The sequence below is a fragment of the Somniosus microcephalus genome, chromosome 4, assembly GCF_052327205.1.
Source record: "Somniosus microcephalus isolate GS21.2 chromosome 4, FLI_Smic_1.0, whole genome shotgun sequence".
NCBI lineage: Eukaryota > Metazoa > Chordata > Chondrichthyes > Squaliformes > Somniosidae > Somniosus > Somniosus microcephalus.
Window position 1 is genome coordinate 15,466,028 of NC_140990.1, and position 24,602 is coordinate 15,490,629.

Here is a 24,602-nt window from a genome sequence, read left to right on the forward strand (position 1 = left end):
ACACACTGATATACACACACTGACACACAATCACACACACAGTAACACATTTTCTGGGAGAGCCTCAAGGACTGAGAGAGACTACAACTCCCGTCAGCCTCCGCGCCACCTGTTCCCCCCGCCCCTTGGCCAGTCACTCGCCGCTCGGCTCCCTCCGCGCAGGCGCGGATTCTACCCCCCGGCGCCTTGTGGGACTTGTGGTCCCGCCGCCGGATGAGCGAGGCGGGTGGGGGAGGAGGAAAGACTACAACTCCCAGCAAGCGGCAGTGTGGCGGGGAGGGCGCAGGCGCAGTGGTGCCGCCAGCTCTCTCTCTGGCTCCCTCTCTCTCTCTCTCTTCCCCTATTGATTATCTCATTGTGTGTGAGTCTGAATGGGGAAGCACTTGGCAAGATTCATTGGCAGATTGTGGGCAAATCAATGAAAGAAAAAAAGAGAGAGAGAGTGTGACAGGGAAGAGATAAAGAGAGAGAAAAAAGACAAGGGGGGGAAGAGTAAAAAAAAAGAAACAATTAAAAAAAATTAAATTAATAAGAGGCAAAAAATTAAATTAATAAGAGGCAAAAAAAAAACAAATTGAAGGATTTTTTTTGAATATCGATTTTAAAGCCCTGCTCACTCACTTCCCGCGGAGTCTGTAAGTACACAATCAACTCCATTGATTTTTTTTTTGCATTCTCTTTTAAAAAAAAATTGTTGTCGCTTTAAGCATTTAATTTCAGTTGTGCAGTCGAAATTCAAAAAAGGGCATCTGTGGCCACACTCTGTGCGTGTCTATGTGTGTGTCTGTTGGACTTCAGAGCGTTTTTTTAAAAGGAGAGGGGGTGGAAAGGATCAAAAATATATTATGTATATAAAAGCCAGGCTTATTTTGTGTGTGTGTGTGTTTGCAGTGATTTGCAACCGAATCCTAGCTTGTATTTCTTTGAATTATTTCCATTGCAGTTAATCAATTGGGAGAATGTCATTTTTGCAGAGAGTGCGTGCGTTTGCAATGATTTGCAACCGAATTTTACATTTTGTTTTGACTTTTTTGCATTGCAGTTAATCAATTGAGAGCATATCATATTTGCAGTGTGTGTACTTCCAACGATTTGCGACCGAATCTTACATTCTATTTATTAGAATTCTTCGCATTGCAATTAAGAAATTGAGAAAATATCATTTTTTTTGCAGAGTGCGTTTGAGTCCTAGATTTGATTTATTTACAACAAATTTAAAGAATACCTTTTTGTGTGGCTGCATAGCGTGTGTGCATTTTTCCCTCGACCGTTTCCATTCATTACATCTCCTGCACCGTCTTTCTATGAAAGAGAGTGACACACAAGAGTGTGTTTAATTCATTCCCAGCTTAGACGATTCTTGCCAAAGAAAAGTACCCAATTTTGAAAAAGATCGATATCTTAAGGGTTTTTTTGTTCTCTCTTTAAAACAGTGTTGCATTATTTTGTGTTATGCTTTTCTTTTTAACCTTCGCTGTCATTTCTATTGAGGGAGGGAGGGGGAATATTCTTAACATTGTAAGGAATTCGCACTGAATTACAATCTGCTCTGAACATGCAAACAGGGAATTGTTATTGGTGCGAATCTAGCTATTCAACTTTTGCCCTGTGTGTGTGGATGTTCCCCTTGTTGTTAAGGGATTGAGCTGGACTGTCGAAAGCGTTCAGTCACCGTGTGCTCGGCACCTTAGTGTGCCTGAGAGAAGGGGGTTACATGAGGAGTGTCACACAGCGAGGAGAGGAGACACTCGGGGGAGTTGAGGCTTTGCTCAGTACAGAGAGCTCGCGTTGTAAATATGTAAAAGGATTTACGATGGTCAAAGGAGGCGGGGTTTTTTTTCTTCCCTTCTCTGTGCGTGGTTCAGTCGGAAGGGACATCTGCACCTGCATTGTGTGTTTATAGAAATGGGATCATCAGCGAGCTGGAGAGCGAGCAAGCAAGGGACTGGAGGCAGAGAGGGGGACACTGAGTGGGAGGGAAAGGATTGGAGTGAGGCAGCGTACAGAGGGATGGCGAGAAACCAGAGGCAAAGGGAGGCCATTTAAGACACGGATGGTGAAACGTTGATTGAGTGAGACGGAGAAAGAGTAATTGAGACAGAGAGAAAGAGAGAGAGGCAGAAACAGACAGAGTGATGGAGAGAGGCAGAGAGACATAAACAGACAGAACGAGGGAGGCAGAGATAGAGAGAAGCAGAGGGACACACAAAGGGAGACACAGAGGCACAAAGAGAGAGACAGAGTCACACACATACAGAGAAAGAGACAGACAGAGATACAGAGAGTCACACACAGACAGAGAAAGAGATACAGACAGGGAGTCACACACAGACAGAGAGACAGATACAGACAGAGAGAGACACACACAGACAAAGAGACAGACAGAGCGAGAGACAGAGAGCGATAGAGACAGAGAGACAGCGATACAGTGAGAGAGACAGAGAGCGAGACAGACAGCTAGAGAGAGAGCGACAGACCGAGAGAGAGAGACAGACCGAGAGACAGACAGAGAGATTCATTTTCCAGTGCTTCCACATTTCAGAGGCGGGCAGAATATTTGAAGAGACGGTATTATATCTCGTTGAGCCTGTGTGCGCCGGGTGGGTCCCGATTCTACAACACAGTCTGGGAGCGAGGGTCTGGGCAGCGCCGAGAGAAATTCAATTTGCAGCCAGCACTGACAGTGACGGGCGATGTTTATCTGGGGGCCGCAGTCGGCGCTGGCCCAGGGACACCGAGAACTGGGTTGTTAAATAGGTCTTTAATAGGTTGCACTTGCGGCGAGCGTATGTGTGCGTGTGTGAGTGAGTGTATGTGCGTGACTGCGTGTGATTGTGAGTGTGTGAGTGTGAGTGCGTGAGTATGTGTGTGCGTGTGTGAGTACATATGTGTGCGTAAGTGAGTGTGTATGTGTGTGACTGCGTGTGAGTGTGTATGTGTGTGAGTGCGTATGTGTGTGCGTGAGTACATGTGTGCGTATGTGTGTGTGCGTAAGTGAGTGTGCGTGTGTGTATGTGCGTGACTGCGTGTGATTGAGTGTGTGTGTGTGAGTATGTGTGCGTGAGTACATATGTGTGCGTATGTGTGTGTGAGTGCGTGTGTATGTGTGTGTGAGTGCGTGTGTGAGTACATATGTGTGCGTGTGAGTGAGTGTGCGTGAGTGTGTGTATGTGCATGACTGCGTGTGAGTGTGAGTGTGTGTGAGAGTGCATGAGTATGTGTGCGTGAGTACATGTGTGCGTATGTGTATGTGCGTGACTGCGTGAGTGTGATTGTGTGTATGTGTGTGAGTGCGTATGTGTGCGTGTGAGTACATATGTGTGCGTGTGAATGTGTGTACGTATGTGTGTGCGAGTGAATGCTTGTGTGAATGTGTGTGCGTAAGTGTGTGCGTTTGTGAGTGTGCGAGCGAGTGGGGGGGTGTCTGTGTGTGTGCGTGTCTGTGAGTGCGAGTGTGCGAGTGATTGAGTATCTGTGTGTGTGCATGAGTGAGCCTGAGTGTGTGTGCGTGCGTGAGTGCATGTCTGTGCGCGAGTGTGTGTATGCGCGTGTGCATGAGTGTGTGCGTGAGTGTATATGTGACTGTGTGTGTGACTGTGTGCGTGAGTGATTGAGTATCTGCGTGAGTGTGTGTGCGTGAGAGTGCGCGTGTGTGTATGTGTGCGTGCATGTCTGTGCGAGTGTGTATGTGCGCGTGAGTGGGTGAGTTTGTGTGCGCGAGTGTCTGCGTGTGTGTGAGGGTGTGCGTGAGTGTGTATGTGTGAGTGTGTGTGACTGTGTGTGTGCGAGTGATTGTGAGTATCTGCGTATGTGTGTGTATGTGAATGTGTGCGTGTGTGTGCATGACTGAGTGTGTGACTGTGTGCGTGAGGGTGTGTGTGTGCATGCATGTGTGAGTGATTGTGAGTGTCTGTGCGTGAGGGTGTGTGTGCGTGAATGATTGTGAGTATCTGCGTGTGAGAGCGTGAATGTGTGTGTGCGTGAGTGTGTATGTGCGTGAGTGTATGTGTGCGTGTGTGTGCGCGTGTATGATGTATCTGCTTGTGTGAGTGTGTGCGTGCATGAGTGTGCGCGTGTATGTGTGCGTGAGTATATTTGTGTGTGTGCGTGAGAGTATGTGTGAGAGTGTGTGCATGTGTGAGTGTGTGTCTGTGTGATTGTGTTTGAGTTTGTGTGTTTGAGAGAGTGTGTGAGTATGTGTGTGGTTGTGAGTGTGTGTGTGAAAGTGTGAGTATGTATGTGTGAGTGTGTGTATGTGTGCCTGTGCGCATGCGTGTGTGTGCATGAGTGAGCGCGTGAGTGTGAGTGCATGAGTGATTGTGAATGAGTGTGTGCGCAAGTGAGTGTGAGAGTATGTGTGTGAATGTATGTGTGTGAGTGTGCGCGCGGGTGAGTGTGTGTGAGAGTATGTGTGTGAGTATATGAGTGTGCGAGACTGTTTATATGAGTGTGTGTGAGAGTGTGTGTGTGAGTGAGAGTATGTGTGCAGGTGTGTGTGTGCATGAGTTTGTGTGTGAGTATGTGAGAGAGTACGTGTGTGTATGAGTGTATGTGTGTGGGAGTGTATGAGAGTATGTGTGTGTATGAGTGACTATGTGTGTGTGTGAGTGTATGAGTATGTGTGTGTTAGTGTGTGCGCGAGTGTGCATGTGTGTGTATTTGTGTGAGAGTATGTATGTGAGTGTGTCTGTGTTTTAGTGTGTGAATGTGTGTGAGAATGTGTGAGAGTATGTGTGTGTGTGTGTTTGAGAGTGTCTGTGTGTGTATGTGAGTACGTGTGTGAGCATGAGTTAGTGCATGTGTGTGCATAAGTGTGTGTGTGTGTGTGTATGTGAGTATGAGAGTGTGTGTGTGTGTCTGAGTGTGTGCGTGCGTGAGTGTGCATGAGTGTGTGTGTGTGCGTGTGTGAGTGGCGTGAATGTGCATGAGTGATTGTGTATGAGTGTGTACGTGTGAGAAAATGTGTGTATCTGAGTGTGTGTGTGTGTGAGAGTGCGTGTGTGTGAGAGTATGTGTGAGTGTTTGTGTGAGTATATTTGTGTGTGTGAGTATGTGTGTGTGTGAGCGCGTGAGAGTAGGTGTGAGTGTGAGAACGTGTGTGTATGAGTATATGTCTGTGTGTGAGAGAATGCGTGTGTGTGAGTATATTTGTGTGTGTATGTGTGTGTGTGAGCGCGTGAGAGTAGGTGTGAGTGTGAGAACGTGTGTGTATGAGTATATGTCTGTGTGTGAGAGAATGCGTGTGTGTGAGTATATGTGTAGGTGTGAGTGTATGTAGGTGTGAGAGTGTGTGTGCATGTGTATGAGAGTGTGTGTGTGTACATGTGTGTGTGAGTGTGTGTGCATGTGTACGTGTGTGTGTATGAGCGTGTGTATGAGAGACTGTGTGAGAGTGCATGAGTGTGTGTGAGAGAGTATGTGAGTGAGTGTTTGTGTGTGTGTGTGTATGAGTACATTTGTGTGTGTGAGAGTATGTGTGAAGAAGTGTGTGTGAGAGTGTATGTTTGAGTATGTGTGTGAGTATGAGTATATCTGTGTGAGAGACTGTGTGACTATGTGTGTGTGTATGTTACCCGAGTGTATGTGTGTGTGAGAGTGTACGTATGTGTGAGTGTGTGTGTGTGTGAGAGTATGTGTGTGTGTGACTGTGTGTGTGTATATGTGTGTGAGAGTGAATGTTTGTGTGTGTTAGTGTGTGTATGTATGAGTGGGTGTGTGTGAGAATGTGTGTGTGTGAGAGAATGTGTGTATGTGAGAGTATGTGCATGAGTGTGTGTGTGTAGGTGTGAGAGCGTGTGTGTATGTGTGAGTGCATGAGTGTGGGTATGAGAGTATGTGTGCGTGTCTGTGAGTGTGTTTGAGAGTATGTGAGAATGTGTGTGTGAGAGTATGTGACATTGTACGTGTGTGTGTGTATGTGAGTGTGTCTGTGTGAGAGTATGTGAGTGTGTGTGTATGAAAGTGTGTGTGTGATGAGTGTGTATGTGAGTGTATGAAAGTGTGTGTATGAGTGTGTGTGTGTATGTGAGTGTTTGTGTGTGTGTATGAGTGTTTGTGTGAGTGTGTGTATGAGTGTTTGTGTGAGTGTGTGTATGAGTGTGTGTGTATGAGTTTTTGTGTGTGTGAGAGAGTATGTGTGGGTGTGTGAGAGAGTATGTGTGTGTGGATGAGTTTGTGTGTGTGGATGAGTGTGAGTAAGTGTATGAGTGAGCGTATGAGTGTGAGTGATTGTGTACGAGTGTGTGTATGTGAGTAGAAGAGTGTGTGTGAGAGAATGTGTGTGTGAGATAATGTGTGTGAGATAATGTGTGTGTGTGTGAGTGTTTGTGTGTGTGAGAGTGTGTGTGTGTGTGAGAGTGAGTGTGTGAGTGAGTGTGTGAGTGTGGATGGGTGTTTGTGTGTGAGTGAGTGTAAGTGTGTGTGAGTTGAATGTTTGTGTGTATGAGTGTTTGTGAGTGAGCGTATGAGTGTGCGTGTGTGTATGAGTGTATGAGTGTGTGTGTAGCCAATTCCTGTTTAGCAAACATCATCTTGCTGTTGAAGCGTGTAAAGATTCAGTGCTCACAGCTGGGGTGTCTGTGTGGCGATTTTGTTATCGAATTATCCCGGTTTGATTTCTGCTTTCGGAAAATCAATATTGCGATTTACAAATACATTGAACAAAAAGACAAGACACAGGGGTTTTTTATTGCAGCTGGCTGTCCCCTCGCCTCCTTCCTTGCTTGGGCTTAACTCCCCTGGTTCAGCAAAGATACAACTAGATGGTATATCACCACCTCCCAGCCCTTGGCGCCTCACAATGTATTTTAGCCGTAATGCATTGAAATTGGCTCAGAAATTAGACTCGGGCGGTGGTGCAAAACGAGCGGTATTGGGTCGGACGCCCGTTACACGCAATACAACTGAACAGTTTTTTAAATATTTGATAAATAGATGAATACTAAACAGAATATACATATAACCCTTGCCTGTAGCTTTTTAGAAGGGAAGGGGGAATTGTAAAGGGTTTGATCGGGCTGGTGAGATCGAGTTGGCGGTTGTTAAGGAGAGGCGGATAGAAACGGAATCAAAGCGCAGGCCAGCAGGATGGATTTGAAATCAAACGGAGGAAAGGGAGAGTGGGAAGCGATAGGAGGAGAAAGACAGGAAGGAGGAATTAAAAATGATAGGAGAGATGGAGGCAGAGAAATAATAGATAGGGAGAGAGAGAGATGCAGAGAGACAGACAGAGAGTGAGACACAGAGAGAGAGACAGTGAGAGTAAGAGAGATGGAGGCAAAGATAGAGAGATACACAGGGGGAGAGAGGAGAGCGAGACAGAGACATAAAAATAGAGAGAGAGAGCGGGATAGTGACAGAGAGGGAGAGAAGTGGAAAGAGAGAGATATATATAGAGGCAGATATATGTGTACATATGGAGAGAGGGCTAGAGTGAGAGATGTAGGGAGAAGTGGAGACAGAGAGATAGAGATAAATATATGTAGCCAGATAGAATCATAGAAATTTAAGGCACAGAAGGCCATTTGGCCCATCGTGTCTGTGCCGGCCGACAAAGAGCTATCCACCCTAATCCCACGTTCCAGCTCTTGGGCCGTAGCCTTGTAGGTTACGGCAATCGAGGTGCATATCCAAGTACTTTTTAAATGTGATGAGGGTCCCTGCCTCTACCACCCTTTCAGGCAGTGAGTTCCAGACCCCCACCACCCTCTGAGTGAATAAATTCTCCTCAAATCCCCTCTAATCCTCATACTATATATTTATACGGAGAGAGAGGGATAGAGAGAGATAGGGAGAAGTGGAGAGACAGAAGATAAATATATCGAGAGAGTTATATATAGGGAGCAAGAGAGTGAAAGACAGGGAGAGAGAAGTGGAAAGAGATGGAGAGATAAATGTATATATAATAAACAGATATATAGAGAGAGGGATAAATATATATATAATAAATAGATCTATGTAGAGAGTGGGATAGAGAGGGAGATACACACAAAAAAGATAGTGACAGAGAAATAAGAGACGGAGAAAGACAGATAGATACAGAGGTAGAGAGACATAGAGATAAATATATATATATATATATATATATAGAGAGGGATAGAGATAGAAAGGGGGGAGAGAACGACAGAAAGATTGATATATAGAGAGATACAGAAGGGAGAGATGTAGAGAGAGAAATATAGAGGGACTGATTTGTATAGAGACAGGAGGGAGAGAGACAGAAAAAGAGACATGGAGAGCGAGACTGAGAAAGAGATAAAGAGAGACAGAGACAAGGAGAGACACAGAGAGAGAAAGAGACAGACAGAGAGATGGAGAGAAACAGAGAGAGAGAGAGGGACAAAGAGAGCGTCAGAAATAGAGGTAGAGAGACTGAGAGGGAGGTAAATAAATAGAAAGGGGAGAAAAACATGTTATATATTTACCAATTTCAATTTTATTTGTCACATAACCAAATACAACAAGTGAAATCCAGTCAGTGAAATGTTTTTTTCTTAACGAGCTGAGCGCACCAATCAGCAAAGGGCACTTAGCTGCCTGGTACGCACGGAGCCCGCAAGGACGGCAGCCATCTTCATCGGCGCCATCACAATAGGGTCGCTCCGCCTTTCCCGCACTCCTGCCCGACAATCTTCAGCCGCCGAGGTACCGATGTCCCGGGGCCTGCTTCTCCCTGGCTCTCCTTCCACCCGGTCTGCCCTCTGAGCCTCCCGCGGTGTCCGACCTTCCAGGGCCTGCTTTTCCTGCCCTCGGTCCGCTGGCCGCCTCCCCTCCTACCGGTTCGACCTCTGAGCTTCCCGCCGAGGAGCTGCCGGCCGCCGTGCTACAGCGGGTCGGCGTGGCCTCCATCGCTGCTTCTGCTGCCTCCCCGCCGACCACATCAGCGCCGATGCACAGCGTCTGTAGCGGGAGTGGCCCGACCGACTCAGGGAGAGCGCTTACCCTGCGACCGCCACCAGGAAGTTCAGGCGCTGCTTACTAGAGTCAGAGAGAGAGAGAGAGACAACAACAACTTGTATTTATATAGTGCCTTCAACAAAGTCAAACGTCCCAAGGCGTTTCACAGGAGAGTTATAAAATAAAATTTGACACTGAGCCACATAAGGAGAAATTAGGGCAGATGACCGTCAAAGTGCTGGGTTTTAAGGAGCGTCTTAAGAGAGGCGGAGAGGTTTAGGGAGGGAATTCCAGAGCTAAGAGCCTCAGCAGCTAAAGACATGGCCGACAAGATGGAGTGATTAAAACCAGGGATGCTCAAGAGGCCAGAATTAAAGGAGCGCAGAGATCTCGGGGATGGGGTGGGGTGGGGTGTCATGGGGCTGGAGGAGATTACAGAGATAGGGACGGGGGGATGAGGCCATGGTGGGATTTGAACACGAGGATGAGAATTTTAAAATCGAGGCGTTGCTTAACCGGGAGCCAATGTCGGTCAGCGAGCACAGGGGTGATGGGTGAAAGGGACTTGGTGCGAGTTAGGACACGGGCAGCCGAGTTTTGGATGACCTCAAGTTTACAGGATGATCTGAAGTAAGACAGAGAGGGAGAGAGACAGAGAGACAGGAGTGTAAACCTGACGCTGACAGGCAGGCAGGAATATGATTTAAGACGACGGGCTGGTGGTGTTAATCTCTCTCCTGATCTGGACCCAGAGTCCAGTGAGCGTGTGAATTATTGGTCTGGGACTGTGGGTGGAGCAGGGAGATGGACTGCTCCGGGTGTCTCTCTCTGTACAAGTCCCAGTGTGTGAATTACCTTAAATAAAACCCCAATCCCTCACAGGTGCAGTTCACTGGCCTCCAATTTTACAAAGCAACCATAAATCTCTCACCTCTTTCGACCCCTGACACACTTTATCTATCTCTCTCTCTATCTCTCCACAATATTCTCTATTTCAGTCGCTGCCCCGACCTTGCCTGCAGTTGCCACCTTCAAAAACCGAATTATGTATGAAATATTAACCATATTTGACAAGTCTGCTTCTGGATTCTTTGTCTATTTTCTCCCTCTTGTACACTGCGCACTCTCTTCATTTTTGCATTAAGTTTTAACCTTCCCAAGCAGATGAAGAGGGATTTGTATCTAAGCGTGTTTAACCTGTCTCTCTCTCGTTGTCTCTCTCTGTCTGTGTGTGACTCTCTCTCCGTTTCTATCTTTGTCCCTCACTGTCATTCTTTCTCTCTCTCTCTCTGTCACTCTCTAGTCTCTGTCTCTCTCTGTCTGTCTCTCTCTCATCTATGTCCCACTGTCTCTGTCATTCTTTCTGTCTCTCCTCTGTCACTCTCTGTTCGCCTCTCTCGCTCTTTCTGTCTGTCACAGTCTCTCTGTGTGCGTCTCTCTCTCTGTCACTCTTTCTGTCTGTCTTTCTCTCTCTCCCCTGTCAGTGTATTATATCATGGGGGATTATCTGGGCGTGTTTACTGTGCCTCTCTCTCTCCTTGTCTCTCTTTCTCTGTCTCTCTCTCTGTGCCTCCCTCTATCTCTATGTCTCTCGCTCTGTGTCTCTCTCTCGCTTTTTCTGTCTGTTTCTGGCTTTCTGTCTCTCTGTCGGTGTACTATACAATGGGGGATTATCCGGGAGTGTTTAACATGTCTCTCTCTCTCTCTCTCCCCATCAGTGTATTATATAATGGGGGATTATCCGGGAGTGTTTAACATGTCTCTCTTTTTCTCTGCATTATCTCTCTCGAAGTCATTATTTCTGTCTCTCCGTTTCTCTGTCTGTTTCTGTGAATGTCCCTGTTTCTACTCCTCCCTTAGCTCCTGGTTTCTCTCACTCTCTGAATCTGTTTTTGTACTTCTCTCCCGATTTCTTATTTTTCTCTCTGTTCCTTGTCACTCTCTCTCTCCGTCTGTCTCTCTGTTTCTCTCCCTCTGGTTCCTTGTCTCTCTCTCTCTCTGTCTGTCGCTGTGTTTATCCATCTCTGGTTCCTTGTACCTCTTTCTCAACTGTCTATCTCCGGTTCCTTATTTGTCTCTATTCCTCTTTCCAGGTTTCTCTCTTTCGCTATCAATTTTTTTCTTTCTGTCGCTCTCTGACATTCTCTCAGCTGTCTCTGTGTATTTGAGAGATTGAGTAGACTCGGCCTATATTCCCTAGAGTTTAGAAGAATGAGAGGTGATCTCATTGAAACATATAAAATTCTCACAGGGCTTGACAGGGCTGATGCAGGGAGGATGTTTCCCCTGGCTGGGGAGTCTAGAACCAGGGGTCACAGTCTCAGAATAAGGGGTCGGCCATTTAGGACTGAGATGAGAAGAAAGGTTATCACTCAGAGGGCGGTGAATCTTTGGAATTCTCTACCCAGAGGGCTGTGGATACTCAGTCGTTAAGTATATTCAAGACAAGAGAGCGATAGATTTTTGAGCACTAAGGGAATCAAGGGATTTGGGGATCGGGCGGGAAAGTGGAGATGAGGTAGAAGATTAGCCATGATCTCATTGAATGGCGGAGCAGGCTCGAGGGGCCAAATGGCCGACTCCTGCTCCTATTTCTTATGCAATAAGATCATGAATGATCATCGACCTCATCTCCACTTTCCCGCCCGATCTCCATATCCCTCGATTCCCCTAGAGTCCAACAATCTCTCGATCTCAGCCTTGAATACACTCAAAGACTCAGCATTCACAGCCCTCTGGGGTAGAGAATTCCAAAGATTCACAACCCTCTGAGTGAAGAAATTCCTCCTCATCTCAGTCTTAAATGGCCGACCCCTTATCCTGAGACTATGCCCCCTAGTTCTAGACTCTCCAGCCAGGGGAAACATCCTCTCAACGTCTACCCTGTCAATCCCCTTCAGAATCTTGTATGTTTCAATGAGATCACCTCTCATTCTTCTAAACTCCAGAGAGTATCGGCCCATTCTACACAATCTCTCATCATAGGACAGCCCTCTCATCACAGGAATCAATCTAGTGAACCTTCGTTGCACTCCCTCTATGGCAAGTCTATCCTTCCTTAGGTAAGGAGACCAAAACTGTACACAATACTCCAGGTGTGGTCTCACCAGGGCCCTATATAATTGTAGTAAGACATCTTTACTCTTATACTCAAATCCTCTTGTAATAAAGGCCAACATACCATTTGCTTTCCTAATTACTTGCTGTAACTGCATTTAGCTTTCAGTGATTTGTGTACAAGGACACCCAGGTCCCTCTGAACATCAACATTTCCCAGTCTCTCACCATTTAAAAAATACTCTGCTTTTCTATTTTTCCTACCAAAGTGGATAACTTCACATTCCTCCACATTATGGGGGAAAAATTCAGTTGGTTTGCGCCTCCTGTTAGCGCCTTAAGAGGGCGCTAATGGGATGCAAAGCAACTAGCGCCCGGGCGCGGCGATGTTTGCGCCGCTCGCAAAATTAACTAGACATTTTGCGGCGGCGCTAAACACTACCGCCACGATCGTGATGTCAGTCGAGTGCGCAACGCCCCGGACTGGATATTGAGTGGTGTCCCCTGCCTTACCGCCTGCCGCTAGCAACGACAGGTTGAGCGGGAGCGTTTTGCAGTCAGGAAGGGACTGGGGGAGCGCTATTTAAAGGCAACCACTTCCTGCCTTTTTTTGTTGGTGACATTTTTGCACCACGCATTCTGAGAGAGAGAGAGAGAGAGACTTCTGGAGAGAGTCAATGCTGTGTGAAGGAGTTTTGGGTACTGAGCAGCACTTTGCCGGTTCATTTTGATTTGACCTTCCTGGCATCGATTTAGAAGAGACTGTGGGGGCTGCACTCTGAGCTCTTTCCCTGGGTCTCTCCATTGTTCTTTCCAGCAGATTTGATGTCCAGGTCTCTCCAGGCCGAGATTCAAGGCTGCAATGAGCAGGATGTGGATGGAGAGCCAGATCGACCCTCCCCTTTAAGAACTGGCCGGCGCCAGTGTGTCTGTGTTCCATTGCTGACTGACATCACACGAGCTTCGCCAGCGCTCTGAGGTAGCGCCTCGCTCCTCGGCGTTAGCGCCTTAAGAGAGGTGTGAAGCGTCTGATTTAGCGCTCCAATCACCTCCAGGGGCGAGAGAAGCCAAGTTTGCCGTCGGAGGCGATAATTAGCGCCAGGCGCTAAACTTTGCGCCCGGCCGATAATGGCACCCCAAACGGGGCGATACTGAATTTCTCCCCCTAGATTCCATTTGCCATGTTCTTGCCCACTCACTTAGCTTGTCTATATCCCCTTCAAGCCTCTTAGAAACATAGAAGATAGGAGCAGGAGTAGGCCATTCAGCCCCTCGAGCCTGCTCCGCCATTCAATGAGATCATGGCTGATCATCCTAATTCAGTACCCTGTCCCTGCTTTCTCCCCATACCCCTTGATCCCTTTAGCCTTAAGAAATATATCCAACTCCTTCTTGAATATATTTAATGAATTGGCCTCCACTGCCTTCTGTGGTAGAGAATTCCACAGGTTCACCACTCTCTGGGTGAAGAAATTCCTCCTCATCTCTGTCCTAAATGGCTTACCCCTTATCCTTAGACTGTGACCCCTGGTTCTGGACTCCCCGACCATCGGGAACATCCTTCCTGCATCTAGTCTGTCCAGTCCTGTCAGAATTTTATAAGTTTCAATGAGATCCCCTCTCATTCTTCTAAACTCCAGCGAGTATAAGCCCAATTGACCCAATCTCTCCTCATTCCTGCCATCCCAGGTATCAGCCTGGTGAATCTTCGCTGAACTCCTTCCATGGCCAGAACATCCTTCCTCAGATAAGGCGACCAAAACTGCACACAATACTCCAGATGTGGTCTCACCAAGGCCCTGTACAACTGCAGCAAGACATCCTTGTTCCTGTACTCGAATCCTCTCGCTACGAAGGCCAGCATACCATTTGCCTTCTTAACCGCCTGCTGCACTTGCATGCTTACTTTCAGCGACTGGTGCACAAGGACACCCAGGTCTCGTTGCACTTCCCCTTCTCCCAATCTATTGCCATTCAGATAATAATCTGCCTTCCTGTTTTTGCCACCAAAGTGGATAACCTCGCATTTATCCGCGTTATATTGCATCTGCCATGCTTCTGCCCAATCACCCAACCTGTCCAAATCATCCTGAAGTTTCTCGGCATTCTCCTCACAGCACACACGCCCATCCAGCTTTGTGTCGTCTGCAAACTTGGAGATATTACATCTAGTTTCCTTGTCTAGATCATTAATATATATTGTGAACAGCTGGGGTCCAAGGACCGATTCCTGCGGTACCCCACTAGTCACTGCCTGCCACTCGGAAAAAGACCCATTTATTCCAACTCTTTGCTTTCTGTCTGCCAACCAGTTCTCTATCCAAGTCAATACCTCAATTCAATTCAATTTTATTTGTCATATATGCAGCAAACGTGTGTACTGCACAATGAAATGTTGATTTTTACCAGTCCTCCCAACATTGGAATAAATATGGCATAGCAATGATAAAAATACTAATAGAATATAGTAATAATAAATAAACAACAGTAATAAATAATAATAAATTATTCGTTCATGAGTCTTATGGCCTGGGGGTAGAAGCTGCCCCCAATCCCATGTGCCTTAACTTTACACGCTAATCTCTTATGCGGGACCTTATCAAAAGCCTTCTGAAAGTCCAAATACACCACATCCACTGGTTCTCCCTTATCTATTTTACCAGTTACATCCTCAAAAAATTCCAGTAGATTAGTCGAGCACGATTTACCTTTTGTAAATCCATGTTGCATCCTCCTCACAACTTACATTTCCACCCAGCTTTGTATCATCGGCAAACTTGGATATATTACATTTGGTCAACTCATCCAAATCATTGATATAGATTGTGACCAGCTGAGGCCCAAGCACTGATCCTTGCGATACCCCACTAGCCTGCCAACCTGTAATGACCCGTTTATTCCTACTCTCTGTTTTGTGTCCGTTAACCAATCCTCAATCCATGCTAGCATATTACCCCCAATCGCAAGAGCCCTAATTTTGTTTAATAACCTCTTGTGTGGCACCTTATCGAATGCCTTCTGAAAATCCAAATACACCACATCCACTGGTTCCCCCTTATCTCTTGAATGGTGGAGCAGGCTCGAAGGGCCAAATAGCCTACTCCTATTTCTTATGTTTGTCTATCTATTTCTAAGCCCGTTTTTCCCCCATTATTCAAGATATAAATCGGTCTTCGCACAATATTCAAAGCTCCACGTTCCTCCTGCAGTCTCCATCGCACTTTCATTCTGTTTCCCTCGTCTAATTGTACGATTACAACTTTTTAATGAACTGCCATGGCCCTCATTTAAGAATCGAAGTTCAGTTTTTCTCTTTGAGAACGATCTGCACCTTTAGCCCGTGAGAAGGTGTCGCAGAGATCGGCTGCAGGAACCTTGATCGGCACCCCATCCACCACCTTAAACATTCCCTCCCTCCACCACCGGCGCACCGTGGCTGCAGTGTGTACCATCGACAAGATGCAGTGCAGCAACTCGCCAAGGCTTCTTCGGCAGCACCTCCCAAACCTGCGACCTCTTCCACCTAGAAGGACAAGGGCAGCAGGCGCATGGGAACATCACCACCTCCAAGTTCCCCTCCAAGTCACACACCACTCCCGAACAGCACTGTGGGAGTACCTTCACCACACGGATTGCAGTGGTTCAAGAAGGCGGCTCCTCCACCACCTTCTCAAGGGCAACTAGGGATGGGCAATAAATACTGGCCTTGCCAGCGACACCCACATCCCAGGAACGAATTTTAAAAAAAATAACAGGGGGTGGGGAGGGGACGAGAGGGAAAAGGGCAGACAGACGGTGAGAGACAGAAAGAGACAGAGGGTGAAAAAAAGTCTTGCATTTATATAGGATGTCACAAAGCGCTTTACAGCCAATGAAGTACTTTTTGAAGTGTAGTCACTGCTGTAATGTAGGAAACGCAGCAGCCAATTTGCACACAGCAAGCTCCCACAAACAGCAATGTGATAATGACCAGATCATCTGATGTTGATTGAGGGATAAATATTGGCCAGGACACCAGGGATAACACCCCTGCTCTTCTTCGAAATAGTGCCATGGGATCTTTTACATCCACCTGAGAGATGGGGCCTCGGTTTAACGTCTCATCCAAAAGACACCTCCGACAGTGCAGCACTGGAGTGTCAGCCTAGATTTTTGTGCTCAAGTCTCTGGAGTGGGTCTCTGAACCCACAACCTGCTGTCTCAGAGGCGAGAGTGCTGCCCACTGAGCCACGATAACCTTATTATTATCACTGTTCAAGAGAGAGAGAGAGACAGAGATGGAGAGACAGATAGAGAGAGAGAGACAGACAGAATGAGTGAGAGGGACAGAGAGAGAGAGAGAAAGATAGGAGAGGGAGAGAGAAAATAGAGAGTGACAGAGAAAGAGATTGGGAGAGACAGGGAGGGAGATAGAGATGGAGAGACAGATAACGAGAGAGAGAGAGAAATAGAGAGGTAGAGAGAGAGAAAAATAGAGAGACAGACCGAGGGAGAGAGAAACAGAGATGGTGGAGAGAGGCAGCGAGAGAAAGGGGAGAGAGAAATAGAGTGGGAGAGAACAAGAGAGCTGTGGAGAGAGAGAGGTAGTGGGAGACAGATAGGGAAGGTGAGAGACAAGGAAGGAAAAAGAGGAACTTAGAGGGAGTGAGAAACAGACAAAGGTGTTGTATCCGTGTGTTAATGGAGACACGGAATGCAGGAGTTGGTTTCACAGGTGTTTACTGAACAAAGTCTGGAGGTGAACTAACAGATACAAGACACTATACAGGCTTATATAGCCCGAGTGGCCATTACCGGCATTACAGTACACAGGGGGCTCTTAAAGGCACATACACCACAATTCCTCCCCTTTTAGACACCCAGTACATAACATTTTAAGTAATCATTAATTAACATGTTACAAGAACAATAATCTACACATTTGCTGCAGTTAATCAATTATAAGTCAGTCTCTCTGGAGGCTTCCTGACTCGGTCCGGATAACGCCTCGGTGGTGTAGTGGTTTTTGGTGGTGTAGTAGGTTCTTTTGGCAAGGTCGATTCGGCTTGAATGCCAGTGTCGGGTTCATCTGGTTCCAGTATCACCGGATCGGAGGTAGATACTATGGGTATCTCTGCTTCATCATTAGGCGTATAGAGTTGTGGTGTAGGTTGTCCCTTTTCGGATGACTCTATGATCTGGTCAGCATGGCGCCTTATTATGCTTTCTCCAATGTCCACGGTATACATCAGCGGTCCTAGTCGTGTGCAAATAGTTCCAGGCTGCCATTTCTCGGTACGGTAGTCCCGGGCCAAAACTTGTTGACCTATCTGGAAGGTTCTAGTTGGCCTTTCATTCATGCCTTGAAATTGCCGGTTCTCCACGTCCTTTCTGATGTTTGGCTTGATCAAATCCAGCCGGCATCTTAGGCTTCTATTGAAGAACATCATGGCGGGAGTTTGGTTTGTAACCACATGTGTTGCATTCCTGTATGCAAACAAGAAGTTATCTACCTTATGCTGTAGATTTATGTCTTCATTACCCATGGCCTTTATGGCCTTCTTGAAGGTCTGGACAAACCTTTCAGCCAATCCATTGGTGGCGGGATGGTATGGGGCGGACGTGTAGTGCTTAACCCCATTGTTTTTTAAGAACTTCCTGAATTCTTCGGACACAAATTGCGGTCCATTATCAGAACAGATCTGTTCCGGCAGCCCATTCCTGGCAAATATGGTCCTTAATACTGTGATGGTTTTTTCCGTGGTGGTGGAGGACATCTTTATTACCTCCGGCCACTTGGAGTGTGCATCAACCACGATTAAGAACATTGAGTCCATAAATGGACCAGCAAAGTCGATGTGTACCCTTTGCCATGGAGATGAGGGCCACTCCCATGGATGTAGAGGGGCTTGTGGTGGGGCGTTTTGGACCTTCTGGCATCCTAGGCAGCTCTTGGTCATTTCTTCGATGTCTCCATCGATACCTGGCCACCATACAAATGCCCTGGCTAGGTTCTTCATTTTCACTCCACCCAGATGCCCCTCGTGAAGCTCCTTTAGCACTTTATCCTGGAGTTTGGGTGGAATCACCACTCTGGATCCACACATCAAGGTTCCTCGGCACACTGACAGCTGTTCTCTTCTTTGCGAGAATGCTGGCAACAGTGGTTCACCATGTGCTGGCCATCCCTTCACTGTTAAATCGTAGACTCGTGAGAGAGTCGGGTCATTTCTCATTTCCTATTCAATGGCAGAATTTGTTACTGGTTGAGTGGAACATCTCCACTGGGTCCACTGTAGGTGCCTCTTCTACCGTTGGCAACGGTAGGCGCGATAAACCATCAGCATTCCCATGCTGTTTTGATCCTTTGTATTCTATGTCATATTGGTGTGCCCCTAGGAAAAGGGACCACCTCTGTAGCCTTTGCGCTGTCATAATGGGAACACCCTTTTTAGGGTTGAATATGGAGACGAGGGGTTGATGGTCAGTCAACAAGGCAAATTTTTGTCCGTGTAGATAATGGTTGAATTTCTTCACTCCCATACCAGGCTGAGTGCTTCCCTGTCGATCTGGGCGTAGTTACGCTCAGCTGAGTTCAATGAGCGTGACGCAAAAGCTATCGGCCGCTCCGAGCCATCAGGGAATCTATGCGATAATACCACTCCTACGCCGTAAGGGGATGCATCGCATGCCAGTCTGATTGGCAGTGATGGGTTGTAATGAGCCAAAACTTCCTTGGACGTGATCAAGCTGTTGCATTTATGGAAGGCACGTTTACAGTCTTCGCTCCATTTCCAAATTACTCCCATTTGTAGCAGTTCGTTAAGAGGGTGCAGAAGAGTTGACAAGTTCGGTAAAAATTTATGATAGTAATTTATCAATCCCAGGAACGACCTTAATTGTGAGACATTTTCAGGTGCTGGGGCTTTTATGACCGCTTCAATTTTTTCAGGTGACTTATGCAACCCTTCCTCGTTAATTATGTGGCCACAATATGATATTTGTTTCTGGAAAAATTCGCACTTGGGGCGATTTGCTCGTAGGCCCCGTTCTCTCAGCCTAGTGAGCACCTGCTCCAAATTGGCAAGGTGCTCGTTGTCGTTTTCTCCTGTTACAAGGATGTCGTCTAGGTAGCATTGAGTCCCCGGAATCCCTTGGAGGACTTGCTCCATAGCTCTTTGCCAGATAGCTGGAGCTGATGCTACTCCGAAAACCAGTCGATTGTACTGGTACAGGCCTTTGTGTGTATTTATCGTGAGATACTTTTTAGAGGCCTCTTCAACCTCCATCTGTAGATATGCCTGTGCCAAGTCAATTTTGGTGAAACGTTTCCCTCCGGATAGTGAGGTGAAAATATCTTCTATCCTCGGAAGAGGATACTGTACCGTGTGAAGGACCGGGTTTACAGTCACCTTGAAGTCCCCACAGATGCGAATTTTTCTCTGTTCTTCAGATTTATCATTATTCAACGTTTTCTTCATGACCGGGACGATGGGTGTTGCCCACTCGCTCCAATCTATCTTGGATAACACGCCAGCTTTTTCCAAATTCTCCAGCTCTGCCTCGACGGCTGGACGAATTGCGTATGGCACCGGCCTTGCCTTAAAAAACTTGGGAATTGCCGCATCTTCCACTTTTATTGAGGCGGTGACGCCTTTCAAGGTTCCTAGTTCCTGTTGAAACACTTCCTTGGCGTTGGCCAAGATGTCTTTTAATCGTTCAGGTATGACGTCATCATCATTTTTTTTCTTACTGGTCACCGTCAGTGCCTGAATGGAGTGCCAGTCTAAACGTATCTTCCTGATCCATTCACGTCCCAACAGCGGTGGACCACCATCTTGCAGAACGTATAAATACAACTTCTGTATTTCCTTGCTGTTGTATACAACAGGCACCTTTATTTTCCCTTTGGGGTATACTTTCTGCCCCGTATATGTTTTCAGGATAATGGATGTGTCTTTCAAAGGTATATGCGGAAATAGCCGCTCGTAATCCCGTCGACTTATGACGGTCAGAGCTGATCCTGTATCTAGCTCCATTTTAACTGGGGACCCCGCTATCGTGAGGGTAACCCAAATGGTCTGGTAATCTTCTTTGGCAATTACATTATGTAATTTGAGACAGCTTAGTCTCTTGTTTCCGGAGTCGCTATCGCTCTTCTGGTCTTCGGAGCTACTGTCCGTCATCATTTGTACCTTTCTGTACTTTTCCTTATTGATTTTTTTCCTGTCCGTGGATTTTTTTGTGTCCAGATCGGCATACACGTGCAATGTGTCCAATCTTTCCGCATTGCCTGCATGCTTTGTCCTTGAACCAGCAGTCCCTCTGGTCATGGGTGGATCTGCCGCAGCGATAACATCTCTCGAAACCCTGTGTCATTTCATGGGTGCCGAAGTCCTGTGGCTTTTGCTGTATCTCTGCAGCTCCTTTTGCGGCTGCTTCGTATGATACAGCCATACTGAAAGCCTTGTCCAGTGTCAAATCTTTCTCAGAAAGTAGCCTTTTCTGTGTTCCTTCACTTAGGAGACCGCAGACGAATTTGTCTCGAAGAGAATCTGCCAGTCCTGCCCCGAATTGGCAGTGCTTTGACAGCTTCCTTAATTCGGTGAGGTAATCAGCGTTACTTTCATTCTTGTGCTGATTCCTCTTGAAGAATTTGAATCGTTCCGCTATCAGCAGCGGTGTTGGGTTTAAGTGCTCCTGTAGGGTATCAACAATCTCCTTAAAATTCTTGTCCTTTGGTTTGGCTGGAGTGATTAAGTTTCGTAACAGCCCGTATGTCCTTTCACCCATTAGATTTAGAAGTACTGATGCCTTTTTATCATCTTCTATTTCATTTGCTGTGCAATATACCTCCACTCTTTCCACATATGTGGTCCAATCCTCTATATCACTATCGAAAGCATTAATATTGCCAGCCTTAGGCATCCTGAAAAAAAATGGCGCCTCCCGCGCTTTCCTTTCTTCCCTGCAGAAAAAAATGGCGCTTCCCGCGCTTTCCCACCGCTGCCGCTGCTGACAACGCTGTTCTCCGCAGTTTTTATTTACATAGGTTTTTTTCAATAGGTGGAGACTCGTTCCCGCCGGACTCTCTGGGACTTTTCCCTCCCTCTGCTTGGTCCGAACGCCGACCTGCTTTGCGGCGCCGGCCGTCTCCCGAGTGTCTCTGTTTGCCTCCGCCTTCGCTGCTCGGCCCCGCTGCAGAGCCAGCCGATGGAGCCCCAGCCCGCCGCCCAGGAAGGATTATTGCAGTACCTGCCACCAGCTCGGCTAGCTGGTGAAACCACAGTTTTTTTTTTTCTTTCTTGTTTTTCTTCGACTTTCGTCTGAGGAATCGATCTCCTTGAGGTGCTGCCGAATTGCAGGTAAGTCCGTTTCCAATTCGTCGCCACTGTTGTATCCGTGTGTTAATGGAGACACGGAATGCAGGAGTTGGTTTCACAGGTGTTTACTGAACAAAGTCTGGAGGCGAACTAACAGATACAAGACACTATACAGGCTTATATAGCCCGAGTGGCCATTACCGGCATTACAGTACACAGGGGGCTCTTAAAGGCACATACACCACAAAAGGAGAGAGTGAAAGCGAGATGGAGCGGGATAGAGTGTGTAGAGAACAAGAGAGGGGATAAACAGATACAGAGAGTGAGAGAAAGTGACAGAGGGGGAAGAGGGAGTAGGAAAGAAGCAGAAAGGGAGGAACGGGGAGCAGGAGAGAGAGAGTGAAAGAGAGGGAGAGAGAGGACTGGGAGAGGGGTAGAGAGAGAGAGAGAGGGACAGAGATAGAGAAAGGCAGAGACAGAGGGGGAGATAGATAGTGCAATGTAGAGAGTGAGAGGGGCAGAGACTGAGGGAGAAGGAGGGGGAGAGGGAAGGTGGGTGAGAAAGAGATAGAGAGTGCGCACATACAATCGGCCCCGTCAGGATTAAATAATACAAATCTCTGATGCACCATTTTAAAAACATGTACACAAATTAAGTCTCTCTCTATCGTTCCTCTTTTCCTTTGTTGAAAGCGTTGCACGTAGCATTTAATGTAAAAACATCTGTATAGAAAGCTCTTGGGCATATATCTAAATATGTCTATGTATCTATATGTGTGCGTATTTATTCTGTATGTGTATACACAGATATAGATTGATCAATTCGAATACAGTGTGCTTTGTACATATTTATTCAACTTCCATCTATATGTATTTCCGTCCCTCTCTCTTGCTCAGTAATGGGTAAAGGCGCGCTGCCGATTCACAAGGTGAAGAATCGCTCACCTTTGCCTCTTTCTGTGCCACCTGCTGCCCCCGATCCCTGGTGCGGGCGGACGGGCTTGTGCCACCGCGAGCCTGTAATGTGAAGTTTGCAGGCATTCCTCAGCGTGCAGCCCCTCCCCCTTTAATACTCTGAAAAATAGAGTAAACAATCTTTTTCTTTATTCATTTATGGGATGTGGGCGTCGCTGGCAAGGCCGGCATTTATTACCCATCCCTAATTGCCCTCGAGAAGGTGGTGGTGAGCCGCCGCCTTGAACCGCTGCAGTCCGTGTGGTGAAGGTACTCCCACAGTGCTGTTAGGGAGGGAGTTCCAGGATTTTGACCCAGCGACGATGAAGGATCGGCTGATATACTCCTAAGTCAGGATGGTGTGTGACTTGGAGGGGAACTTGGAGGTGGTGGTGTTCCCATGCGCCTGCTGCCCTTGTCCTTCTAGGAGGGAGAGGTTGCGGGTTTGGGAGGAGCTGTCGAAGAAGCCTTGGCGAGTTGCTGCAGTGCATCTTGTAGATGGTACACACTGCAGCCACAGTACGCCGGCGGTGGAGGGAGGGAATGTTTAAGGTGGTGGATGGGGTGCCAATTAAGCGGGCTGCTTTGTCCTGGATGGTGTCGAGCTTCTTGAGTGTTGTTGGAGCTGCACTCATCCAGGCAAGTGGAGATTATTCCATCACACTCCTGACCTGTGCCTTGTAGATGGTGGAAAGGCTTTGGGGAGGGAGTTCCAGGATTTTGACCCAGTGACGATGAAGGAACGGTGATATATTTCCAAGTCAGGATGGTGTGTAACTTGGAGGGGAACTTCCAGATGGTGGTGTTCCCATGCACCTGCTGCCCTTATCCTTCTAGGTGGTAGAGGTCGCAGGTTTGGGAGGTGCTGTCGAATAATCTGCAATAATAGATAAACTGATAGTAATATTCTGTAATATGAACAGGGAGATAGAGCGACAATCCAATAATAGAGAGACTGATAGTAATATTCTATAATCCCTTGAACAATGATCATGATAATAATACAGGAAACTTTGTGTTATCCGGAGGCTAAATGTCCGGCAAGCTCGAGCCACTGGCAAAAATCAGGAGCCTTTTTTTTTCTTTTCGTTTCTTTTCGTTGCTTTTTTCTCAACAGTCAAGCTCTGCAAGGTCTGTAGCTAAGCAACAGCTTCAGCTCGAGACGCTTGCCGACTGTTTAGAAGCTGTATGTTTCAACATTAGCGCTGGAGTGTCCGGCAGTTTTGAGGGAACGGCAACAGCTCGGTCCCGTCGGTGCCGGATAGCACAAAGTTTCCTGTAAAAGGGTTAGCCGTGGCTCAGTGGGTAGCACTCTCACCTCAGAGTCAGAAGGTTGTGGCTTCAAATCCCACTCCAGAGACTTGAGCACAAAAATCCAGACTGACACTACCAGCGCCAGTTAAACCGAGGCTCCATCTGCTCTCTCGGGTGAATGTTAAAGGTCCCACGGCCACTATTTCGAAGAAGAGCTTGGGAGCTATTCCCGGTGTCCTGGCCAGTATAGCTCAACATCACTAAAAAACAGCTTACCTGGTCATTATCACTGTTAAGTCTGTGTGTCCCAGTTATGCTTATTATAAATCACTGGACACAGACCACAAGAATAACTTTAACAGGTCTTTACTATTCGGAGGTCAGGGCTGAACTGCCCAGCAAATCCCTACACAACACAACACTTATATACCGGTGTGGTCACCACCGGTATTACAGTATACAGCAGCCAAGAGAAAGTAGTACATCTCTTAAGGTAGTTCTCTTAAGGTGGAACAGGTTACATACACCACAATCACATTGCTGTTTGTGGGATCGTGCTGTGTGCAAATTGGCTGCCGCGTTTCCTACATTACAACAGTGACCACACTTCAAAAAAGTACTTCATTGGCTGTAAAACACTTTGGGACGTCCGGTGGTCGTGAAAGACGCCATATCAATGCACGTCTTTCTTTCCTTGTTTCTTTCTTTTCAATCTGTAATAATAGATAGACTGATAGTAATATTTTATAAGAACATAAGAAATAGGAGCAGGAGTCGGCCATTTGGCCCCTTGAGCCTGCTCTGCTATTCAACAAGATCATGGCTGATCTTCTACCTCATCTCCACTTTCCTGCCCGATCCCCAAATCCCTTGATTCCCCATGAGTCCAAAAATCTATCGCTCTCTGTCTTGATTATACTCAACGACTGAGCCTCCACAGCCCTCTGGGGTAGATTTTCCAAAGATTCACCGCCCTCTGAGTGAAGAAATTCCTCCTCATCTCGGTTTTAAATGGCCGACCCCTTATCCTGAGACTGTGACCCGTAGTTCTAGACTCCCCAGCCAGGGGAAACATCCTCCCAGCATCTACCCTGTCAATCCCCTTCAGAATCTTATAAGTGTCAATGAGATCACCTCTCA

General features: G+C 47.0%; 1 protein-coding gene across 1 annotated transcript in view; it reads left to right on the forward strand.

Moving 5' to 3' along the window:
- Nucleotides 1-357: 357 nt before the first annotated feature.
- Nucleotides 358-24,602, forward strand: part of LOC147118342 (uncharacterized) — a 72,072-nt gene continuing 47,827 nt past the window's right edge. The window contains exon 1 of the mRNA XM_085983887.1: nt 358-635. The gene's annotated coding sequence lies outside the window, so the exon portion shown is untranslated. The remainder of the gene's footprint in view (nt 636-24,602) is intronic.